Raw genomic sequence first — 25,102 nt, 5'->3', positions numbered from 1 at the left:
AAGAGGTAACTGAAGACTACTGTGCTGTTCATGAAAAGTTGTTCATAGTAAAGGCTCTATACAGATAGGGACATGCAAGGCTAAAGTATTGTTTGTTTACATTCGAAAATCATCTAGGATTGCACAAGTGTTTGTAATTCAGTCCAGAGGGTTGAGTTTGGAAGCAAGTTTAGTTTCTCTCCTAGGGGTAGTTCAGGGTGGTTTCAGATAACACGTCATCTCAGCAGAAGGATGTAGATCGTAAAACATCCAAACCAGGAGCATTTGGTTGCAAGCCTTTTAGAACTGAACAAGTTACCTGCTGCAACAAACAAATTGATGGAAAAGTTCAGCAGGTCTGGCAGCATCTGTGAAGAGAAATCAGAGTTAATGTTTTGGGTCCAGTAACCCTTCCTTAGAACTGCTGCAGTCCTTAGGTTGTAGGGATACCAACAGTATCATTAGGGAGGGAGTTTCAGGATTGTGACCTAGCAACAGTGGGTATAGTTGGATATTTTCCAAGTCAGTAAGGTGAGTGGCTTGGAGGGGATTTGAAAGGTATTGCTGAAGGAACATCCGTGAATTTCAGAAGTTCATCCTGCAGATGGTACATATTGCTACTACTGAATATCAGAGGTGCAGGGACTGAATGCTCAAGGTGGTGGATATGGTGCCAATCAAATGGATTAGAACATAGAACATAGAAAGATACAGCGCAGTACAGGCCCTTCGGCCCTCGATGTTGCGCCGACCGAATCCTACCTAACCTACACTAGCCCAATAACTTCCAAATGCCTATCCAATGCCCGCTTAAATGACCATAAAGAAGGAGAGTTCACCACTGCTACTGGCAGGGCATTCCATGAACTCACAACCCGCTGTGTAAAGAATCTACCCCTAACATCTGTCCTATACCTACCACCCCTTAATTTAAAGCTGTGTCCCCTAGTAACACCTGACTCCATTAGCGGTAAAAGGTTCTCAGTGTCGACCCTATCTAAACCCCTAATCATCTTATACACCTCTATCAAATCTCCCCTAAACCTTCTCTTCTCCAATGAGAACAGCCCCAAGTGCCTCAGCCTTTCCTCATAAGATTTTCCTACCATTCCAGGCAACATCCTGGTAAACCTCCTCTGCACTCGTTCCAATGCCTCCACATCCTTCCTATAGTATGGCGACCAAAACTGCACACAATACTCCAGATGAGGCCGCACCAGAGTCTTATACAGTTGCAACATGACCTCAGGACTCCGGAACTCAATTCCTCTACCAATAAAGCCCAGTACACCATATGCCTTCCTCACAGCACTATTTACCTGGGTGGCAACTTTCAGAGATCTGTGTACATGGACACCAAGATCCCTCTGCTCATCCACACTACCAAGTAGCCTACCATTAGCCCAGTAATCCATCTTCTTGTTACTCCTACCAAAGTGAATGACTTCACACTTAGCTACATTGAATTCCATTTGCCACATTTCTGCCCAGCTCTGCAACTTATCTATATCCCGCTGTAACCTACCACTTCCTTCCTCACTATCCACAACTCCACCGACTTTTGTGTCATCCGCAAACTTGCTTACCCAGCTTTCAAGCCCTTCCTCTAGATCATTTATAAAGATAACAAAAAGCAATGGTCCCAAAACAGATCCTTGCGGTACACCGCTAGTAACTGCACTCCAAGATGAACATAGTCCATCAACCACTACCCTCTGTCTCCTTCCAGCCAGCCAATTCCTAATCCAAACCTCTAATGTATCCTCAATGCCATACCTCCGTAGTTTTAGCATTAGCCTACCATGGGGAACCTTATCGAACGCCTTACTAAAATCCATATACACAACATCTACTGCTTTACCCTCGTCCACTTCCTTAGTCACCTTCTCAAAGAACTCAATAAGGTTTGTGAGGCACGACCTGCCCTTCACAAACCCATGCTGGCTATCCTTGATCACGTTATTCCAATCCAGATGTTCATAAATCTTATCCCTTACCATTCTCTCTAAGACTTTGCCCACCACTGAAGTCAGACTCACTGGCCTATAGTTACTAGGGCTATCCCTACTCCCTTTCTTGAACAAGGGGACCACATTCGCTATCCTCCAGTCCTCTGGTACTATTCCCGTTGACAATGACGACATAAAAATCCAGGCCAATGGCTCTGCTATCTCCTCCCTAGCTTCCCATAGGATCCTAGGGTAAATGCCATCAGGCCCAGGAGACTTATCTATTTTCATCCTCTCCAATATTCCCAGAACCTCTTCCCTGCATATTTCCAGGCCATCCATTCTAATCATTTGTGACTCCATATTCACATCAGCAACAGTGTCCTGTTCCTGAGTGAATACTGATGAAAAGTATTGATTTAGTGTCTCTCCAATCTCCTCCGCCTCCACACACAACTTCCCACTACTATCCTTGACTGGACCGATACCTACCCTAGTCATCCTTTTATTCCTGACATACCTATAGAAAGCCTTTGGGTTTTCCCTAATCCTACCAGCTAAAGACTTTTCATGTCCCCTTCTCGCTTCTCTTAGCTCTCTCTTTAGATCCTTCCTGGCTACCTTATAACTCTCTATCGCCCCAACTGAACCTTCACGCCTCATCTTTACATATGCCGCCTTCTTCCCTTTCACAAGGGATTCCAATTCCTTACTAAACCACGGCTGCCTCACAAGGCCCTTTACACCATGCCTGACTGGTACATACTTATCGAGGACACGTAGTAGCTGCTCCTTGAACAATCCCCACATCTCATTAGTGTTCTTCTCTTGAAGCCTGTTTTTCCAATCCACACATCCTAAGTCATGCCTCACTGCATCATAATTTCCCTGCCCCCAGCTATAACTCTTGCCCTGCGGCGCACACTTATCCCTCTCCATCACTAAAGTAAAAGTCACCGAGTTGTGGTCACTGTCCCCGAAGTGCTCACCTACCTCCAAGTCTAACACCTGGCCTGGTTCATTACCTAGAACCAAATCCAGTATAGCCTCACCTCTTGTTGGCCTGTCTACATATTGTGTCAGGAAACCCTCCTGCACACATTGGACAAACACCGACCCATCTAATGAACTCGAGCTATAGCTCTCCCAGTCAATATCTGGGAAGTTAAAGTCCCCCATAACAACCACCCTGCTACCTTCACTCTTTTCCTGAATCATCCTCGCAATATTATCCTCTACTTCTCTAGGACTATTAGGAGGCCTGTAGAAAACACCTAACAGGGTGACCTCACCTTTCCTATTTCTAACCTCAGCCCAAACTACCTCAGATGGCAAGTCCTCTTCCATCGTCCATTCCACTGCTGTAATACTATCTTTGACAAGTAATGCCACACCTCCCCCTTTTTTACCCCCATGTCTGATCCTACTAAAACATTTAAACCCTGGAACCTGCAACAGCCATTCTTGTCCCTGTTCTACCCACGTCTCTGTAATGGCCACAACATCGAAGTCCCAGGTACCAACCCACGCTGCAAGTTCACCTACCTTATTTCTTATATTTCTGGCATTGAAGTATACACACTTCAATCCACCCTTCTGTTTACAGGCACCCTCCTTCGAGATCGCTGCATTATTCATAACCTCCCTACACTCAAGGTCCTGTACCCTAAAGCTACAGTCCAGGTTCCCATGCCCCGGCGGAGTTAGTTTAAACCCTCCCAAAGAGCACTAGCAAACCTCCCCCCAAGGATACTGGTGCCCCTCAGGTTCAGGTGTAGACCATCCTTTTTATAGAGGTCCCACCTTCCCCAGAAAGAACCCCAGTTGTCCAGAAACCGGAATCCCTCCCTCCTGCACCATCCCTGTAGCCACGCATTTAACTGCTCTCTCTCCCTATTCCTCGACTATCACGTGGCACGGGCAACAAACCAGAGACTACAACTCTGTTTGTTCTAACTCTGAGCTTCCAACCTAGCTCCCTGAAAGCCTGTCTGACATCCTCACCCCTCTTCCTACCTATATCGTTGGTGCCAACGTGGACCACGATCTGGGGCTGCTCCCCCTCCCCCTTAAGGACCCGGAAAACACGATCAGCGACATCACGTACCCTTGCACCTGGGAGGCAACATACCAAACGTGAGTCACTGTCGCCCCCACAAAACCGTCTGTCTGTACCCCTCACTATCGAGTCCCCAAGAACTATCGCTCTACCTTTCTCCACCCTTCCCTTCTGAGCAACGGGGCCAGGCTCCGTGCCAGAGGCCTGAACCTCGTTGCTTGCCCCTGGTAAGTCATCCCCCCCATTGTTTTGTACTGGATGGTCTTGACCTTCTTGAGTGTTTTTGTAGCTGCAGCCAACCAGTCAGTGAAGAGTATTCTATCACACTTCTGACTTGTGTCTTGTTGATAGGCTTTTGGAAGACAGAAGTTGAATTACCTCACTGTAGAATTCTTAGCCTCTGGCCTGTTCTCTTGCCACAGTATATAAAGCATGAGTCCAGTTCAGGTTCTGGTGAATGGTAACCCACATGATGTTGGTATCAGGGGATATAGTGATGGTCGTGCCATTGAGTACTAAGGAATGATGGTTAGATTTTCTCTTGACGGAGATGACGTTCATACTGCCTGATAATTGTGTGGTGTGAATGTTATTTGCCACTTTTCAGTCCAAACCTGGATATTGTCCACCACACAAATTTCAGGCAGTGTGATTGCAATCTCCTTAGTACTCAATGGCATCACCATCACTGTATCCCGCTGTTATCCAGATTTTGTTGCATTTGGACATGAACTGCTCTAGTATCTGAGGAGTTGTGAATGTTACAGAACATTGTGCAATCATTAGCGAACATTTCCACTCATGACATTATGATGGAGCAGATGAAGAATGTTAGGTCTAGGACACTAGCCTCGGGAACTCGTGAATAGAGATCCTGGAACTGAGATGACTAACTTCCAAAAATCAAAACCATCTTCCTATGTACCAGGTATTACACCAGCGCAGAGAATTTCCTAATTCCCATTGATTCCAATTTTGCTAGAGCTCTTGAATGCCTAAAGTGCTCTGCAATTAAATCTTTAATAATGAACTCTGGGGTTAGTTAGCTCAGTTGGATGGACAGCTGGTTTTTGTAGCGGCATAAGCTCAATCCCCAAACTGGTTGAGGTTACCATGAATGACTCTCTTCCTCAATCTCTCTCCTCACCTGAGGCATGGTGATCCTCAGGTTAAAACCACCATCAGTTGTCTCTCTTATTACACTCTTTACTAAGAGCAGCCCTGTTGTCCGCTAAAACTGTGGTGATTTTATCTTCAATGGACTCTAGCATTTTCTCTATTACCAAAGTCTATAATTCCATGTTTTCTTCTTTGCTCCTATATTAAATAGTGAAGTTACCCTCCAATCCATAGGAATTGTTCTAGAATTAATAGAATCTTGAAAGATGACTTATAATATCTAGGGCCACTTCCTTAAGTACTTTGGGATACATTATTGAGCTGAGGGAATATCAGCATTTAATCATGGGAATATAGGATCAGGAGTAAACCATTCTGACCCTTGAGGCTGTTTCACCATTCAATAAGATCATGGCTGATCTGTCGCCAAACTCCATATACCTGCCTTCAGCCTATATCACTTACATTTTTGTTAAGCAAATATGTTATCTGTCTCAGATATTAAATTCACTGCCATTTGTGGAAGAGAGGTCCAAACATCTACCACCCTTTATATGTAGACATGCTTCCTAGTATCTCTCCTAATTAGACTGATCCTAATTCTCAGACTGTGCCCTCTAGTTCTAGAATCTCCACTCTGTGGAAATAGTTTAACTTTCTCTAACCCAATCTTTTCTTATTAAAATCTTGATGACTTCGATCAGATCACCCCCTTAACCTCCTAAATAATAGAGAAAACAAGCCTAATTTATATAATTTCTTCTAATAACTTAACCCCTGAATCCAAGTATCATTTTCAGAGTTTGGGAAAAGATTTGTAGCTTGGGTGCTCGTTGTTGTGGTTCTGTTCGCCGAGCTCAGAATTTGTATTGCAGACATTTCGTCCCCTGTCTAGGTGACATCCTCAGTGCTTGGGAGCCTCCTATGAAGTGCTTCTGTGATGTTTCCTCTGGCATTTATAGTGATTTGTATCTGCCGCTTCCCGTTGTCAGTTCCAGTTGTCCGCTGCAGTGGCCGGTATATTGGGTCCAGGTCGATGTGCTTATTGATTGAATCTGTGGATGAGTGCCACGCCTAGAGGCCTGCCACTGCAGTGGATAGCTGATCCAAGTATCATTCTTCTAAGTTTACATTGTACTCCCTCCAAGGTCAGTATATCATTCCTAAAGTGTGGTGCCCAGATCCCTCAGTACTCCAAGCAGGGTTTAACCAGGGTTTTTTCTAACTGCAACATAGCATCAGTATCCTTGTACTTAAGTCCTCTGGATATAAAGGCCAGCATTCCATTAGCTTGCTTGATTATTTTCTGCAATTGTTTGTCACAATTTAAAGATCTATGCACCTGAACCCCAAAGCATCTTGGGACACCCACTGTATATGATTTCATATGATCTAGAACTGATCTGTCCTTCTCTGGTCCAAAATGATAATCTCACATTTGCTTATATTGGACTCCATCTGCCACAGTTTTGCCCATTTACCTAGTCTATCAATAATTTGTAATTTTGTTATCATCTACATTTTCCTTGTTTCCTTTATTCCCCAACATTTTTGGAATATTATTTGTGTCCGTTTTGAAGACAGAATTAAACACAAACTTTTGTTCTACGTATTTATTTCTTGTAACTGATTGGAACTGGCCTACATTTCTCTTCACTAATCTTTTTCTCTTCACATTACATACTTATAGAACCTATCAATTTATTTGTTCCTCACTTGCTTACTTTTGTATTTAGTTTTCCCCCTTTTTAATCAATCCCTTTGTCCTCCTTTGTTGAAACATAAATTACTCCCAGACCTCAGGTCTGTCAATTTGTATAATACAACCCCTAATTTCCCTTGTTAGCCATGGTCAGGCCATCTTTTCCATTTTAATTTTGTGCCAGACAGGTATGAATGCTTGTTGCAGTTCCTGCATGCATGCTTTAAATGTTTTCCATTGCCAATCTAACGTCATCTCACAAGTAACATCTCACAATCTATGAAAGCCAATTTCCAGCTCATAATTATTATGTGAATCAACTACATCACTCTCTATCTTAATAAAGATGTAATTGGCAGTCTTAAGTGTCATGCAACATTGCAAGTCAAGGAAGAAGTGACCCCATTTATCAATCCTTCAAGGAAATGCAACATGCGCGTATAGAAATTTAGAATGGAACTGACGAGATGGAGTGAAATGGTGTCATTCGGAAGGTTAACCACCAAACCATTAATCACTTGTGCCTTAAAATAAATGTGGCAGCAAAAGAGTATGCCTACATTCTCGTGCTCTTGGGTAAAAGGTGTCAACCTAAAATATTAACACTTAAAGTATCACATCCTAAATTTTACTTCAGCTTCTTTTCCAAGCAAGATGTAAAGCTTTGGTTGATCTGACAATCAAGCAGAGGAATCTCAAGAGTTCATGACATTCCAAGCATCATTTGGATGATTCTGTTTCTGATAGTTACCATTTGGCCTGTCTGTAAGACGAAACCCATTCCAACTGCATGTGGATAGGATGATTGTATCTGGCTGAGTTTGCACTGCTGACGACATTGTGGTCATGGGTAAATCAGAGGCACAGCACAATCACAGCCTTCACCTACAGCCTTCACAACACAGGCGTTTGCATTTAATAGCATGAAGTGTTAGTATAACATCATTAAGATAAACAATTTCAGGTCCATCCACTCTGCACATGGAATCCATTTTGATCCAAGCAAGATTGAGAATCCACAGGATAAGGAAGAGCTATGACATTGCCTTCAATGTTTCAACTTCCTTTCATACTATCTAGAACTGATCTGTCCTTTTCTGGTCCAAAATGATAATCTCACATTTGCTTATATTGGACTCCATGTGCCACAGTTTTGCCCATTTACCAAGTCTATCAATAATTTGTAATGTTATGTTAATATCTACATTTTCCTTGCTTCCTTTATTCCCCCACATTTTTGGAACATTATTTTTGTCCATTTTGTGAAGACAGAATTAAATACAAACTTTTGATCTATGTATTTATTCCTCATAACTGACTGGAACAGGTCTACATTTCTCTTCATTAATCTTTTTCTCTTCACGCTACATACATATATTCCTAACTTGTGGAAAAGGTTCCTCTACTAAGAGCTTTGCTCAGGAATGATGCCCCTGAAATGAGACCTGATGACCATCAATTGGTCTTTAGTTCTCTCGTGGAAATTCTGTTGACAATATCCTTTTTCCTATCCTTCTCTGGTCCTAGGAATGACCCAATTCTGAAAGTAGTTACATGAAAAAGACCTATTACTTAGATATAATAGTGAAAAGGTAATGACAAACATTCAAAGAGCACATGGGTGAACTCCAACTATTGTTTATTCCTGTTGATGCAAAAGTAAAATGGGAAAGGTGGTCAAACGATGGCTTCCAAAGGAAATTGGAGATTGAATCAGATCCAAGGAAGAGGCTTTCAAATTGGCTCAGAAAAGAAGTTGACTTGAGAGCAGCGTAGAATTCAGCAAAGGGGGACAAAGAAATTAAGTAAGAAAGGGAAAATAGATTGCAGAAGTAAGCTTGCGGGGAACATAAAAACTGATTTTTAGAGATTCTTTACGTATGTGATGCGAAAACAATTGGTGAAGACAAATGTAGGTCCTTCACAGTCAGAAACAGGAAATGTTTATAATGTGGAACAAAGAAATGGCCGGCCAACTAAATTCATACTACTATGCTGTGTTCACAATAGAGGACAGAAATAACATTCCAGAAATGTTGGGAACACAAAATTTAGTAAGAAGGAAAAATTGAAGGAAGTCAGTGTTGGGGTAAATTTATGGGATTAAAGAATATAAATTAACAGGATCTGTTAATCTACATCCCAAAGTACTTAAGAAAATGGCCCTAAAATAGTGGATGCAGTGGTGGTCATCTTCCAAGATTCTATAGATTTTGAAATTGTTCCTACTGAACTGAAGGATAGCTAGTGTAACCCTAGTATTTTAAAAGGGATGTAGGAGGGAAAAAAAACAGGTATTATAGACCAGTCAGCCTGATGTCAGTAGTGGGGAAGATGCTAGAATCCATTTGAAGGTTTTTCCATTAGTAGGAGAGATTGGGACCTGAGGACACAACCTCAGATGAAAGGACAACCCTTTAGCTGAGCTGAGGAGGAATTTCTTTGGCCAGAGGGTAGTGAATCTGTTGAACCCATGGCTGCATAGGGCAGTGGAGGCTAAGTCATTGAGTGTATATAACAAAAAGAGAGATATTCTTGTTTAATAAGAGGATCACAGTACAGGGAGAAGGCAGGAGAATGGGATTGAGAAATATATCAGTCATGATTGAATGGTGGAGTAGATTTGATGAGCTGAATAGCCTAATTCTGCTCCCATGTCTTATGGTTAATATCAACATTAAGTAAAGTAAGACTAAAAAGGAAGAACAGGCAGCGCACATTAATGAATGTGGCAGGACTAGGAAGTCTGAAATGTGCCTATTTTAATGCAAGGATATAAAGTTAAGGCAGATGAGCTTAGAGCCTAAATTAGTACATGGGAGTACAATGTGGTAATCCCTCGTCATTTCTGCCATCTCCAAACGGACCCCACCACCAGAAATATATTTCTCTCCCCTCCCCTATCAGCGTTCCGAAACGACCACTCCCTCTGTGTCTCCCTCGTCAGGTCCATACCCCCCACCAACCCAACTTCCACTCCCGGAACCTTCCCCTGCAACCGCAAGAAATGCAAACCTTACGCCCACACCTCCCCCCTTACTTCCCTCCAAAGCCCCAAGGGATCCTTCCATATCCGTCACAAATTCACCTGAACCTCCACACACACACACACACACACACACCATTTACTGCATCTGCTGTACCCGATGTGGTCTCCTCTATATTGGGGAGACAGGCCGTCTACTTGTGGAACTTTTCAGAGAACATCTCTGGGACACCCGGACCAACCAACCTAACCACCCCGTGGCTCAACACTTCAACTCCCCCTCCCACTCCATCAAGGACATGCAGGTCCTTGGACTCCTCCATCGCCAGATCATAGCAACACGATGGCTGGAGGAAGAGTGCCTCATGTTCCGCCTAGGAACCCTCCAACCACAAGGGATAAACTCAGATTTCTTCAGTTTCCTCATTTCCCCTCCCCCCACCTTGTCTCAGTCCCAACCCTTGAACTCAGCACCACCTTCCTAACCAGCAATCTTCTTCCTGACCTCTCCGCCCCCCACCCCCAGTCCGGCCTATCACCCTCACCTTAACCTCCTTCCACCTATCGCCCCTCCCCCAAGTTCCTCTTCCCTACCTTTTATCTCAGCCTGCTTGGCACACTTTCCTCATTCCTGAAGAAGGGCTCATGCCCGAAACGTCAATTCTTCTGCTCCTCAGATGCTGCCTGACTGCTGCGCTTTTCAGCAACACATTTTCAGCTCTGATCTCCAGCATCTGCAGTCCTCACTTTCTCCTAGTACAATGTGGTAGCCATTACAGAAACCTGATTGAGTGAAGGGCAGAACTGGCGGCTCAATGTTCTAGTGTTTAGATGTTTCAGATAAGATAAAAGGGGATATCTGATTAAGGGAATGTCACAGCTGAACTAACAAAGGGCATCTTGGAAGGTTCAGCCAGAAAGGCTATATGGGGAGAACTCTGGAATAAGAAAGGTGTAATCACTATGATGGGGTTATATCATAGGCCTCCCAATAACTAGCAGGAGACAGAGGAACAGATGTGTAAGCAGATCATGGAAAGATGTAAAAACAACAGGGTGTTTGTTGGAGGTGATTTTAACTTCCCCAATATTGCCTGGGCTCCCATTATTGCTGGAGCAGAGGTGGTGCAGAATTTGTTAGGTTCATCCAGGAGGGTTCCTTTAAAAAGTTTGTAGATAGTCCAACTAGGGAAGGGGCTATATTTGACATTGTATTGGGGAATCAACTGGCCAGATGATGAAAGTTTCAGTTGGGGAGCATTTTGGGGACAGTGATCATAATTCGTTAAGTTAATTATGAATAGGATTAGTCCTCGGTGAAAGTACTAAATTGGTGGAAGGCTAATTATGACAGTATTAGGCAAGAATTGGAGAAAGTAGATTGGGTGGTTGTTTGAGGGAAAAACCCATATATGACATGTTGGAGTCTTCTAAAAGCCAGTTGATCAGAGTTCAGGACCATCATGTTCCTGTGAGGATGAAATATAAGAATGGTAAGATTCAGGAACCTTGGATGACGAGATGTTGAAGGTAGTGATACAAAAAAAGCTTAGGAAACTGAAATCAAACAAGACCCTTGAGGAATATAAAGGAAATAGAAAAGAACTTAAATAAGAAATTAAGAGGGCTAAAAGACGTTATGAAATGTCCTTGGCAAATAGGACTAAGGAAAATCCCAAGGCATTTTATACATATTAGGAGCAAAAAAGTAAATATTTTCTGTACCCTCTCATAGAGTCATACAGCATGGAAACAGACAGCATGGTCCAACCAGTGTATGCTGACCATGTTTCTAAACTAAACTAGTCCCACCTGCCTACACTTGGCCCATATCCTTCCAAATGTTTGTTATTCATGAAATTATCCAAATGTTTTCTGAACATTGTAACTGTACCTGCATCCACAACTTTCTCTGGCAGTTTATTCCACACATGAACCACTTTGTATAAAAAGTTGCCCCTCTTGTCCTTTTTAAATCTTTCCCTTCTCACCTTACAAATATGGCACCTAGTTTTGAACTCCCCTACCTTAGGGAAAAGACCTTCGTCATTCACCTTATCAATGCTCCTTATGATTTTATAAACCTCAATATGGTCAACCTCCTACGCTACAGTGGAAAAGGTTCCAGCCTTTCCAGTCTATTTTTATCTCTGAAGTCCTCTATCCCAGCAAATTACTTTTCTGAACCCTCTCCAGTTTAATAATATCCTTCCTATCATAATTTGGAGATGCCGGTGTTGGACTGGGGTGTACAAAGTTTAAAAATCACACAACACCAGGTTATAGTCCAACAGGTTTAATTGGAAGCACACTACCTTTCGGAGCGACACTCTTTCACTATTACCTGATGAAGGAGCATCGCTCCGAAAGCTAGTGTGCTTCCAATTAGACCTGTTGGACTATAACCTGGTGTTGTGTGATTTTTAACTTCTTATCATAGGGTGACTGGAATAGCACACAGTACTCCAGAAGAGGCCTCACCAACATACTGTGCAACCTCAACATGACGTCCTAACTCGTATACTCAAAGATCTGAGAAATGCAGGCAAGCACGCTAAAACCTTCTTAACCACCCTGTCTATCTGTGATGCAAATGTCAAAGAATGATGTACTTGAATCCAGAGGTCTCTCTGATCTACAATTCTATCCAAGGGCCTACTGTATAAGTCTGTCCCTTTTTTTTAACTAAAATGCAATACCTCACATTTATCCAAGTTAAACTGATCTGCCACTCAGCCCATTGACCCAATTAGAACAAAGAAAATTTACAGCCTGCAATAGGCCCTGTGACCCTCCAAGCCTGAGCCGATCCAAATCCACTGTCTAAACGTATCGCCCAGTTCCAAAGCATTTGTATCCCCCTGCTCCCCACCTACTCATGCATCTGTCCAGATGTATCTTAAATGAATCTACTGTGCCTGCCTCTACTATCTCTGCTGGCAACGCGTTCTAGGCACATACCACCCTCTGTGTAAAATACTTGCCGCGTGTATCCCCCTTAGACTTTTCACCTCTCATCTTGAAAGCGTGACCTTTCGTTCTTGAATCCTTCACCCTGGGAAAATGCTGATCTCTATCTCCCCTGTCTATACCCTTCATGATTTTGTAGACCTCAATCTTCTTTTTTCTAATGAAAACAATCCTACCTATTCAACCTGTCTTCATAGCTAGCACCTTCCATAGCAGGCAACATCCATGTAAACCTTCTCTGCACCCTCTCCAAAGCGTCCACATCCTTTTGGTAATGTGGCGACTAGAACTGTAAACAGCATTCTAAATGCGGGCCAAACCAATATCTTGTACAATTGTAACATAACCTGCCAGCTCTTATACTCAAAACCCTGTCCAATGAAGGCAAGCATACCATATGCCTCCTTGACCACTCTATCCACCTGTGCGGCAACCTTCAGGGTGCAATGAACCTGAACTCCCAGATCTCTCTGCTCATCAACTTTTCCCAAGGTTCTTCTGTTTACTGTATAGTTCGCTCTAGAATTAGACTTCCCAAAATGCATCACCTCACAGTTGCCTGGATTGAACTCCATCTGCCAGTTCCCCGCCCAACTCTCTAGCCTATCGAAATTCTCCTGTATTCTTTGACAGTCCCCTATGCTTTCTGCTACTCCACCAAACTTCGTGTCATCTGCAAACTTGCTAATCATACCAACAGTGCCCTCTTCCAGATCATTTATGTACATCAGAAACAACAGTGGCCCCAGCACTGATCCCTGTGGAACACCACTGGTCACCTTTCTCCATTTCGAGAAATTCCCTTCAACTACAATTGTCTGTCTTCTGTTGCTCAACCAGTTCTTTATCCACCTAGCTAGAACACCCTGCACACCATGTGCCTTCACTTTCCCCATTAATTAACTGTGGGGAACCTTATCAAACATCTTAGTGAAGCCCATGTATATGACATCTACAGCTCTTCCTTCATCTATCAACTTGGTCACTTCCTCAAAGAATTTAGGTTGGTAAGGCATGATCTCCCTTGCACAAAACCATGTTGCCTGATCAAGATCTCTTTGTAATCTTGGATAACATCCTTCACTGGCAACAATGCCATCAATTTTGGTCTTGATGTGGGGGAGCCAGTATTGGACTGGGATGGACAAAGTTAAAAATCATACAACACCAGGTTATAGCCCAACATCTGTTGGGCTATAAACTGGTACTGCGTGATTTTTAACTTTATCAAATTTGATGTCATCTGCAAACTTACTAACGAGGCTTTCTTTATTCTCATCCAAATTGTTCATATAAATGACAAATAAAAGTGGACCCAGAACTGATCCCAGTAGAACACCACTGGTCACAGACCTCCACAAATATCAACCCTCCTTTGCCATCCTCTGTCTCCAATGATCAAGCCAATTTTGTCTCCAATTGACAAGCTCACCCTGAATCCCACATGACTTAACTTTACTAACCAGTTGACAAGTTGGGTGGAGAAATGGCAGATGGAGTTTAGTGTGGACAAGTGTGAAGTGATGAATTTTGGGAAGTCAAATGCAAGAAGAAAGTATACAATATGTTAGGACCCTTAAGAGCACAGAGTGTAAGTCCATAGCTCCCTGAAAGTGGGAACACAAGTGGATAAGGTCTTAGAGAAGGTACAGTATATGGCATACTTGCCTTCATTGGTCAGGACATTGAGTACAAAAATTGGCAAGTTATTTTGTAGCTGCATAAAACTTTAGTTAGGCCATATTTAGAATATTGTGTGCAGTTCTGGTTGCCACACCACATGAACGATATAGAGGCTTTGGAGAGAGCACAATAGAGGTTTACCATGATGATGCCTGGATTGGAGAGTGTTAACTGTAAGGAGAGGTTGGACAACTGAGGATTTTTTGTTTCACTTGAGCATCAGACACAATCTCGTAGAAGGATATAACATTATAAGAAGCATGGAGAGGATGGATAGCCAATGACTTTTCCCATGATGAAAATGTCTAATACTAAGGGGCATAGCTTTAAAGTGAGAATGGAAAAGTTTAAAGATGGTTGAGATATGATTTTACATAGAGGTGGATAGGTTCCTATAACTCTCAGTCAGGGAGGTGGTAGATACACATATGTTAGCAAAGTTGGGTGGAGAAATAGCAGATGGAGTTTAGTGTGGATATGTTAGCATTTAGACATATACATGAACAGACAGGCAATAGAGGGATATGGACCAAGTGCAGGCCAGTGGGATTAAATTAGAGTGATATGGTCAGCACAGACATAGTGGGCCAAAGGGCCTGTTTCTGTGCTTTATCTTTCTATGCTCTTGATTCTGAGGAGGTTTGACAAGGTAGATATTGAGAAGCTGTTTCCACTAGTGGGGACATTTCGAACGAGGGGATTTGGTTACATACAAAGGGGAGGGACATTCATTCAAAAGTGGGACGTGAAGGAATTTCTTTTCTCAGCCAGTATTGAATGTCTGGAATTCTGTACCCCGAAGAGCTGTGCAGGCAAGATCACTAGAATATTTAAAGAGGGGATAGACAGATTTTTGAAATATCATGGAATTGAGGACTATGAGGAACTGGCATTAAAGAGAAGTTTAGGTCTGGAACAAATCAGTCACAATCTTAGAGAATGGGAGGACAGGATTGAGGGGCTGAATGGCTTACTCTTGTTCCTGTTTTATAGATTCATATATGTACGCAGGCTGTTGTCACCAGGAGACAATGCAGTCAGCTCATTCAGAAAGCTTTAGGAAGAACTCCTTCAGAGAATTTCCAGTGTTTCAGTTCTCACACATACCCCATAAAGGTTTTCTCCAAACAGCAGACAATGAGCTGGGTAGCTTCTCTCCCTCCCTCTTTACAGAATGTACCCTAAATGAACTGCAAACTTTATTCAAAACAGCAAGTAATTCCTGACAGACATAAGCCTAGGCATGTGATTTCAAGCAAACAGCTTAAGCCATGTGATGTCCAAGAAGGGTTTTTAAAGGATAAGTTGGGACTTCCTTTGAAGGACCTCATTTTCATAAAATTATATGTATCTCCCCAGCCTTTTCAAATAAACAACAAATATTCAGAATTGTTACACAAAATGCTAAAATTAATAATGAAGCATCTTCATAACATTGATGCAAGGACTATGTATGAAGTTAGTATTTATGGAAGGACTGTGCATGTCATTCTATATTGATGGAAGGACTGTGTGTGTACATACTGTGTAGTGGTGGAGGGATTGCACGTGTGTGCAATTTAGAAGTGATGGAGGGACTGCATGTGTGTAATTGGGCAGAGATGGAGGGAAAGCCTGTGTATAATTGTGTAATGATGGAGGGACTGCACATGTGTGTAGTTGTGTAGTGATGGAGGGAATACATGAGTGTATAATTGTGTAGTGATGGAAGGACTGCATGTGTGTAATTGTGTAGTGATGGAGGTACTGCGCATGCAGTGTAATTGTATAGTGATGGACGGAAAGCATGAGTGTGATTGGGTAGTGATGGAGGGACTGTGCGTGTGTAATTGGGTAGTGATGGAAGAAATGCATGTGTGTGTAATTGTGTAGTGATGGAGGGACTGCGCATGTGGTGTAATTGTGTAGTGCTGGAGGGACTGTGCATGTGTAATTGGGTAGTGATGGAGGAAATGCATGTGTGTGTAATTGTGTAGTGATGGAGGGACTGCGCATGTGGTGTAATTGTGTAGTGCTGGAGGGACTGTGCATGTGTAATTGGGTAGTGATGGAGGAAATGCATGTGTGTGTAATTGTGTAGTGATGGAGGGACTGCGCATGTGGTGTAATTGTGTAGTGCTGGAGGGACTGTGCATGTGTAATTGGGTAGTGATGGAGGAAATGCATGTGTGTGTAATTGTGTAGTGATGGAGGGACTGCGCATGTGGTGTAATTGTGTAGTGCTGGAGGGACTGCATGTGTAATTGGGTAGTGATGGAGGAAATGCATGTGTGTGTAATTGTGTAGTGATGGAGGGAGTGCATGTGTGTGTAATTGTGTAGTGATGGAGGGATTGTGCGTGTGTAATTGTGTAGTGATGGAGGAAATGCATGTCTGTGTAATTGTGTAGTGATGGAGGGACTGCATGTGTGTAATTGTGTCGTGATGGAGGGAAAGCATGAGTGTGATTGTGTAGTGATGGAGGGACTGTGCATGTGTAATTGGGTAGTGATAGAGGAAAAGCATGTGTGTGTAATTGTGTAGTGTTGGAGGGAATACATGTGTATAATTGTGTAGTGATGGAGGGACTGCGCATGTGTGAAATTGGATAGTAATGGTCGGACTGTGCATGTGTGTAATTGTGTCGTGATGGAGGGACTGCGCATGTGTGAAATTGGATAGTAATGGTCAGACTGTGCATGTGTGTAATTGTGTAGTGATGGAGGGACTCCACATGTGTGTAATTGTGTAGTGATAGAGGTACTGCGTGTGTGTGAAATTGGATAGTCATGGTCGGACTGTGCATGTGTCTAATCGTGTAGTGATGGAGGGATTGCGCGTGTGGTATAATTGTATAGTGATGGAGGAATGGGATTGTGGGAGATGTAGCAGTTTGGATCAGTAATTGGCTTGCTAAAAAAAAGACAAAGGGTTGTGGTTGATGGGAAATGTTCATCCTGGAGTCCAATTACTAGTGGTGTACCGCAAGGGTCAGTGTTGGGTCCACTGCTGTTCATCATTTTTATAAACGACCTGGATGAGGGCGTAGAAGGGTGGTTAGTAAATTTGCAGACAACATTAAGGTAGGTGGAGTTGTGGATAGCGACGAAGGATGTTGTAGGTTACAGAGAGACATAGATAAGCTGCCGAGCTGGGCTGAGAGGTGGCAAATGGAGTTTAATGTGGACAAGTGGGAGATTCACTTTGGTCGGAGTAAGTAGAATGCAAAGTACTGAGCTAATGGTAAGATTCTTGGTAGTGTAGATGAGCAGAGAGATCTCGATGTCCATGTACACAAAACTTTGAAAGTTGCCACCCAGGTTGACAGGGTTGTTAAGAAGGCATACAGTGTTTTAGCTTTTATTAAGAGGGATTGAGTTCCAGAACCATGAGGTTATGCTGCAGCTGTACAAAACTCTGGTAGGCTGCACTTGGAGTATTGTGTACAGTCTGGTCACCGCATTATAAGAAGGATGTGGGAAGCTTTGGAAAGGGTGCAGAGGAGATTTACTAGGATGTTGCCTAGTATGGAGGGAAGGTCTTTTGAGGAAAGGCTGAGGGATGTGAGGCTGTCTTCGTTGGAGAGAAGGAGGTTGAGAGGTGACTTAATAGAGACATGTAAGATAATCAGAGGGTTAGATAGGGTGGACAGGGAGAGCCTTTTTCCAAGTATGGTGACAGTGAGCATGAGGGGACATAGCTTTAAATTGAGGGGTGATAGATATAGGACAGATGTCAGATGTAGTTTCTTTACTCAGAGAGTAGTAAGGGTATGGAATGCTTTGCCTGCAACGGTTGTAGATTCGCCAACTTTAAGTGCATTTAAGTCGTCACTGGAGAAGCATATGGACCTATGTGGAATAGTGTAGGTTAGATGGGCTTCAGATTGGTATGACAGGTCAGCGCAATATCGAGGGCCAAAGGGCCTGTACAGCGCTGTAATGTTCTATTACTGTGCATGTGTGAAATTGGATAGTAATAGTCGGACTGTGTATGTGTGTTATTGTGTAGTAATGGAGAGACTGTGCGTGTGTGTAATTGTGTAGTGATGGAGGGACTGCGCATGTGTGAAATTGGATAGTAATAGTCGGACTGTGCATGTGTGTAATTGTGTAGTGATGGAGGGACTGTGTGTGTGTGTAATTGTGTAGTGATGGAGGGACGGCATGTGTATGTAATTGTGCACTGATGGAGGGACTGTGCATGCATGAAATTGGATAGTAATGGTCGGACTGTGAATGTTTGTAATTGTGTAGTGATGGAGGAACTGCGCGTGTGTGTAATTGTGTAGTGATGGAGGGATTGTGCATGTGTGAAATTGGATGGTAATGGTCGGACTGTGCATGTGTGTAATTGTGTAGTGATGGAGGGACTGCACGTGTGTGTAATTGTGTAGTGATGGAGGGACTGCGCATGTGTAATTGGGTAGTGTTGGAAGGACTGCACATGTGTTTAATTGGGTAATGATGGAGGGACTGCATGTGTGTGTAATTGGGTAGTGGTGGAGGGACTGTGCATGTTTGTAATTGGGTAGTGATGGAAGGACTGCACATGTGTGTAATTGGGTATTAATGGAGGGACAGCGCATGTGTGTAATTGGGTAGTGGTGGAGGGACTGTGCATGTTTGTAATTGGGTAGTGATGGAAGGACTGCGCATGTGTAATTGGGTAGTGATGGAGGAACTGCGCGCATGTGTGATTGGGGAATGATGGTGGGACTGCATGTGTGTGCGTAATTGGGTAGTGGTGGAGGGACTATGCATGTTTGTAATTGGGTAGTGATGGAGGGACTACACGTGTGCGTAATTGGATGGTGATGGAGGGACTGTGCATGTGTGCAATTGGTTAGTGATGGAGGGACTGTGCATGTGTGTGTAATTGGGTAGTGATGGAAGGACTGCACATGTGTGTAATTGGTTTTGATGGAGGGACAGCGCGTGTGTGTAATTGGGTAGTGGTGGAGGGACTGTGCATGTTTGTAATTCGGTAGTGATGGAAGGACTGCGCATGTATAATTGGGTAGTGATGGAGGAACTGCACGCATGTGTGATTGGGGATTGATGGAGGGACTGCATGTGTGCATAATTGGGTAGTGGTGGAGGGACTGTGCATGTTAGTAATTGGTAGTGATGGAGGGACTACACGTGTGCGTAATTGGATAGTGATGGAGGGTCTGTGCATGTGTGCAATTGGTTAGTGATGGAGGGACTGTGCATGTGTGCAATTAGGTAGTGATGGAGGGACTGTGCATGTGTGTTATTGGTTAGTGATGGAGGAACTACACGTGTGTGCATTTGGGTAGTGATGGAGAGACTGTGCGTGTGTGTTTAATTGGATAGTGATGGAGGAATACATGTGTAACTGGGTAGTGATGGAAGGACTGCTCGTGTGTGTAATTAGGTAGTGATTGAAGGTGCTGCGTGTGTGCGTAATTGGATAGTGATGGAAGGACTGCTTGTGTGTAATTGGGTAGTGATGGAAGGACTGCATGTGTGTGTAATTGGGTAGTGATGGAAGTGCTTCGTGTATAATTACAGTCATAGAGTCCTACAGCACAGAAACGGGGCCATTTGGCCCAAACTAGTCCAGCCTGACCAAAATGTCTGCTCATGCCAACCCCAGTTCCCTGGGCTTGTTGCATAACCTTCTAATCCTTTCCTATCCATATATTTGTCCAATTGTCTTTTGTGTTGTTAAAAATCAGACAACACTAGGTTATAGTCCAACAAGTTTATTTGGAAGTACAGATAGACAACCCTTTATCTGAAATCCCTAAATCCGGAAAGCTCCAAAATCCCTGTTTTTTTAATGAAGTTTTTATCTCATTAACAAGTTTGTTTGGCGTGCAAACAAGGACTGGCAGGTCTCCATTCTGTCTCAGGGCCCATTACTCACAGTGAGTCTGTTTTGCAGTAAGATGTTTTAAAAATTTTACCGTCGAACTGTCACTTATTCAGAAATTTGAAAAATTTTGAATTCCAAAAACCAGCTGCTCCTGAGCTTTTCAGATAAAGGATTGTGTACCTGTACTCGCTTTCTGAGTGCTGCTCCTTCAGGTAATTAGTGGGGCAGGATCATAAGATACAGAATGCTTTCGCAAAAGATCACAATGTCATGCAATTAAAATGATATATTGAACAAACCTAGATTGCTGTTAAGTCTTTCATCATTTAGAATGGGTTACAGGTTTCAGTTCATTAATATGTAAATTGGGACTGTGTGCATGCACGTGTGTGACTTTGTAGTGATGGAGGGACTATGAGTGTGCGCTCGCACACATGACTGTATAATGATGGAGGGACTGTGTAATGATGGAGGGACTGCATGTGTGACTGTGTATGATGGGAGGACTGTGTGTGCATGCACGCATGACTGTATAGTGGTGGAGGGACTGTGTGTGGTTACGTAGTGATGGAGAGAGTGTATGTGCGATTGTGTAGTGATGGATGGACTGTGTATGTGCATGCATGTGTCTGTGCAGTGATGGAGGGACTGTGCACATGACTGTAGTGATGGAGGGACTGAATGTGTACAATAGTGCAGTCATGGAGGGAACGTGTGTATGCATGACGATGTAGTGATGGATGGACTGTGTGTGTGACAGTGTAGTCATGGAGGGACTGTGTGTGCGCGTGACAGTATAGTAATGGATGGACTGTGCATGTGTGACAGTGTAGTAATGGAGGGACTATGTGCATGTGTACAACTGTGAAGTGATGGAAGCACTGTGTGCATGTGCTTGCACGTGAATGTGTAGTGATGGAGGGACTGTGAGCATGCAGGTATCAGTGTTGCGATGGAGGGACTGTGTTTGCACATGCATGTGTCTGTGTGGTGATGGAGGGACTATGTGCGCATGACTATAGTGTTAGAGGGACTGTGTGTATGTCAGATACTGTATTAATGGAGGGATTATGTGAGCACAGAAGTGTGATGGAGGGTCTATGTGTGCGCTTGATTATGTATTGATGGAGGAACTGCATGTGTATGTAATGATGTAGGAACCATGTCATGATAATGGGATTGGATGCACTCATGGCTGTGTAGTGATGGAGGGACTGCGTGTGCTCATGCACATGTCTGTTTAGTGATGGAGAGACGTGTGCGCACATGCACATGTCTACGGAATGATAGAAGGACTTCACACGCAACTGTGTTGTGATGGAGGGACTGTGTGTGTGACTGTATTGATGGAGGGACTGTGTTCACAATAGTGTAGTGATGGAGGGATTATGTGCGTGACAGTGTAGTGATGGAGGGACTGTGCACATGCACGACTGTGTAGTGATGGAGAAACTGCATGTGCACACATGACTGTGTAATGATAGAGGGACTGTGTGCGTGCGTGTGCATGTGACTGTGCAGTGATAGAGGGACTGTGTGCGTGTACATGCATGTGACTGTGTAGTGATGGAGCGAATGTTGTGTGCGTGCATGTGACTGTACTGATGGAGGGACTGTGTGTGCACGTGACAGTGTAGTAATGGATGGACTGTGCATGTGTGACAATGTAGTGATGGAGGGACTGTGTGTGCACATGTGCATGACTGTGTAGTGATGGAGAGACTGTGTGTATGTTGGCATGACTGTGTAATGATGGAGGGACTGTGTAATGATGGTGTGACTGTGCACACATGACTGTGTAGTGATGGAGGAATTATGTGTCTGTCACTCTTATGACTGTGTATCAATGGAGAGACAGTTTGTGTGTATGTGTGTGACTGTGGTGATATAGGGACTGTGTGTGCCTGCATGTGGGCATGATTGTGTCGTGATGGAGGGTCTGTGTGTGCCTGCATGTGCATGTGATTGTGAGCATATGTGTGACTGTAGTGTGTGTATGTGGGTGTGACTGTATTGATGAGGGATTGTGTGTTCACAACAGTGTGTGCATGTGACAGTGTAGTGATGAGGAGATTGTGTGTGCGCGTGACTGTGTAGTGCTGTGGGCAGGATTGTGAGTGTGCGTGACAATGTAGTGACAGGGGTTACTATGTGCATGTGACAGTGTAGTGATGGAGGGACTGTGTGTGCACATGACAGTATAGTGATGGGGGGCTGTGTGTGCACGTGACAATGTAGTGTTGTGGGCAGGGCTATGAGTGTACGTGATAGTGTAGTGATGAGGGGTACTGTGTGCGTATGACAGTGTAGTGGTGGGGGGACTGTGTGTGTGCGTGACAGTGTAATGATGGGGGCACTGTGTGTGCATGTGACAGTGTAGGATGGAGGGACTGTGTGCATTTGACAGTATATGATGGAGGGACCGTGTGGACACACAACAGTGTATTGATAGAGAGATTATGTCTGCACACAACTGTGTAGTGATGGAGGGATTGTGTGTGCGCGTGACAGTGTAGTGATGGAGGGATTGTGTGTGCGCGTGACAGTGTAGTGATGGAAGAGCTATGTGTGTGTGTGTGCATGTGTGATGTATTGATGGAAGGATTGTGCACAATAGTCTAGTGATGGAGGGATTGTGTGCATTTGACAGTATGAACACACAACAGTGTCTCAATAGACACTGGAGGGACTGTGTTTGTGTCTATGCGTGTGACTGTGTAGTGATGAAGGGACTGTTTGCATGTGTGTGACTATATTGATGGAGCGACTGTGTGGGTGCGTGTTACTAGTGATGGAGACACTATGAGGGATAGTTTGTGTGTATGTGCATGATGGTAGTGACTGTGTGTGCCTGCATGTGCATGTGACTGTGTGCATATGTGTGACTGCAGTCTCCTCTACATTGGGAAGACTGGACGCCTCCTAACAGAGCGCTTGAGGGAACATCTCCGGGACACCCGCACCAATCAACCACACCGCCCCATGGCCCAACTCCCTCTCCCACTCTGCCGAGGACATGGAGGTCCTGGACTCTATGCTACTTTCTCCCCACTCCCACCCTCCTCTAGCTTATCTCTCCACGCTTCAGGCTCTCTGTTTTTATTCCTGATGAAGGGCTTTTGCCCGAAACGTCGATTTCGCTGCTCCTTGGATGCTGCCTGAACTGCTGTGCTTTTCCAGCACCACTAATCCAGAATGTAGTGATGGAGGGACTGTAGTGGTGGAGGTTCTGTCTGTGTGCTTATTTGACTGCATGGTGATGGAGGGACTATGTGGACACAACAGTGTATCAATAGAGGGACTGTGTCTACATGCGACTGTGAAGTGATGGAGGGATATTGTATACTTACAACTGCGTGGTGATGGAGGGACTGTGTGCATATGACAGTATAGTGATGAAGGCACCATGTGGGCTCACAACAGTGTATTGAAAGAGGGATTTTGTCTGCACACAACTGTGTAGTGATGGAGGGATTGTGTGTGTGCATGACAGTGTAGTGATGGAAGAACTGTGTTTGTGTGCATGTGTGACTGTATTTTTGGAAGGACTGTGCACAATAGTCTAGTGACGGAGGGATTGTGTGCATTTGACAGTATATGATAGAGGGATCGTATGAACACACAACAGTGTCTCAATAGACACTGGAGGGACTGTGTTTGTGTCTATGCGTGTGACTGTGTAGTGATGAAGGGACTGTTTGCATGTGTGTGACAGTATTGATGGAGGGACTGTGAGGGTGCGTGTTACTGTGTAGTGATGGAGACACTATGTGTCTGTCATGTTTATGACTGTGTATCGATGGAGGGATAGTTTGTGTGTATGTGCGTGATGGTAGTGACAGAGGGACTGTGTGTGCCTGCATGTGCATGTGACTGTGTGCATATGTGTGACTGCAGTCTCCTATACATTGGGAAGACTGGACGCCTCCTAGCAGAGTGCTTTAGGGAACATCTCCGAGACACCCGCACCAATCAACCACACCGCCCCGTGGCCCAACATTTCAACTCCCCCTCCCACTCTGCCGAGGACATGGAGGTCCTGGGCCTCCTTCACCGCCGCTTCCTCACCACCAGACACCTGGAGGAAGAACGCCTCATCTTCCGCCTTGGAACACTTCAACCCCATGGCATCAATGTGGACTTCAACAGTTTCCTCATTTCCCCTTCCCCCACCTCACCCTAGTTCTAAACTTCCAGCTCAGCACTGACCCATGACTTGTCTGGACTTGTCCTACCTGCCTATCTCCTTTTCCACCTATCCAGTCCACCCTCTCCTCCCTGACCTATCACCTTCATCCCCTCCCCCACTCACCTATTGTACTCTTTGCTACTTTCTCCCACCCACACCCTCCTCTAGCTTATCTCTCCACGCTTCAGACTCTCTGCCTTTATTCCTGATGAAGGGCTTTTGCCCGAAATGTCGATTTCGCTGCTCCTTGGATGTTGCCTGAACTGCTGTGCTTTTCCAGCACCACTAATCCAGAATGTAGTGATGGAGGGACTGTGTGTGTGGCTGTGTGTGTTCACAATAGCGTAGTGATGGAGGGACTGTGTAGTGGTGGAGGTTCTGTCTGTGTGCTTATTTGACTGCATGGTGATGGAGGGACTATGTGGACACACAACAGTGCATCGGTAGAGGAACTGTGTCCTCATGCGACTGTGTAGTGATGGAGGGATATTGTGTGCTTACAACTGCGTAGTGATGGAGGGACTGTGTGCATATGACAGTATAGTGATGGAAGCACCTGTGGGCTCACAACAGTGTATTGAAAGAGGGATTGTGTCTGCATGCAACTGTGTAGTGATGGAGGGATTGCGTGTGTGCATGCATC

Source organism: Hemiscyllium ocellatum, chromosome 3 (genome assembly GCF_020745735.1).
Source record: "Hemiscyllium ocellatum isolate sHemOce1 chromosome 3, sHemOce1.pat.X.cur, whole genome shotgun sequence".
NCBI lineage: Eukaryota > Metazoa > Chordata > Chondrichthyes > Orectolobiformes > Hemiscylliidae > Hemiscyllium > Hemiscyllium ocellatum.
This window is presented reverse-complemented; position numbering follows the sequence as displayed.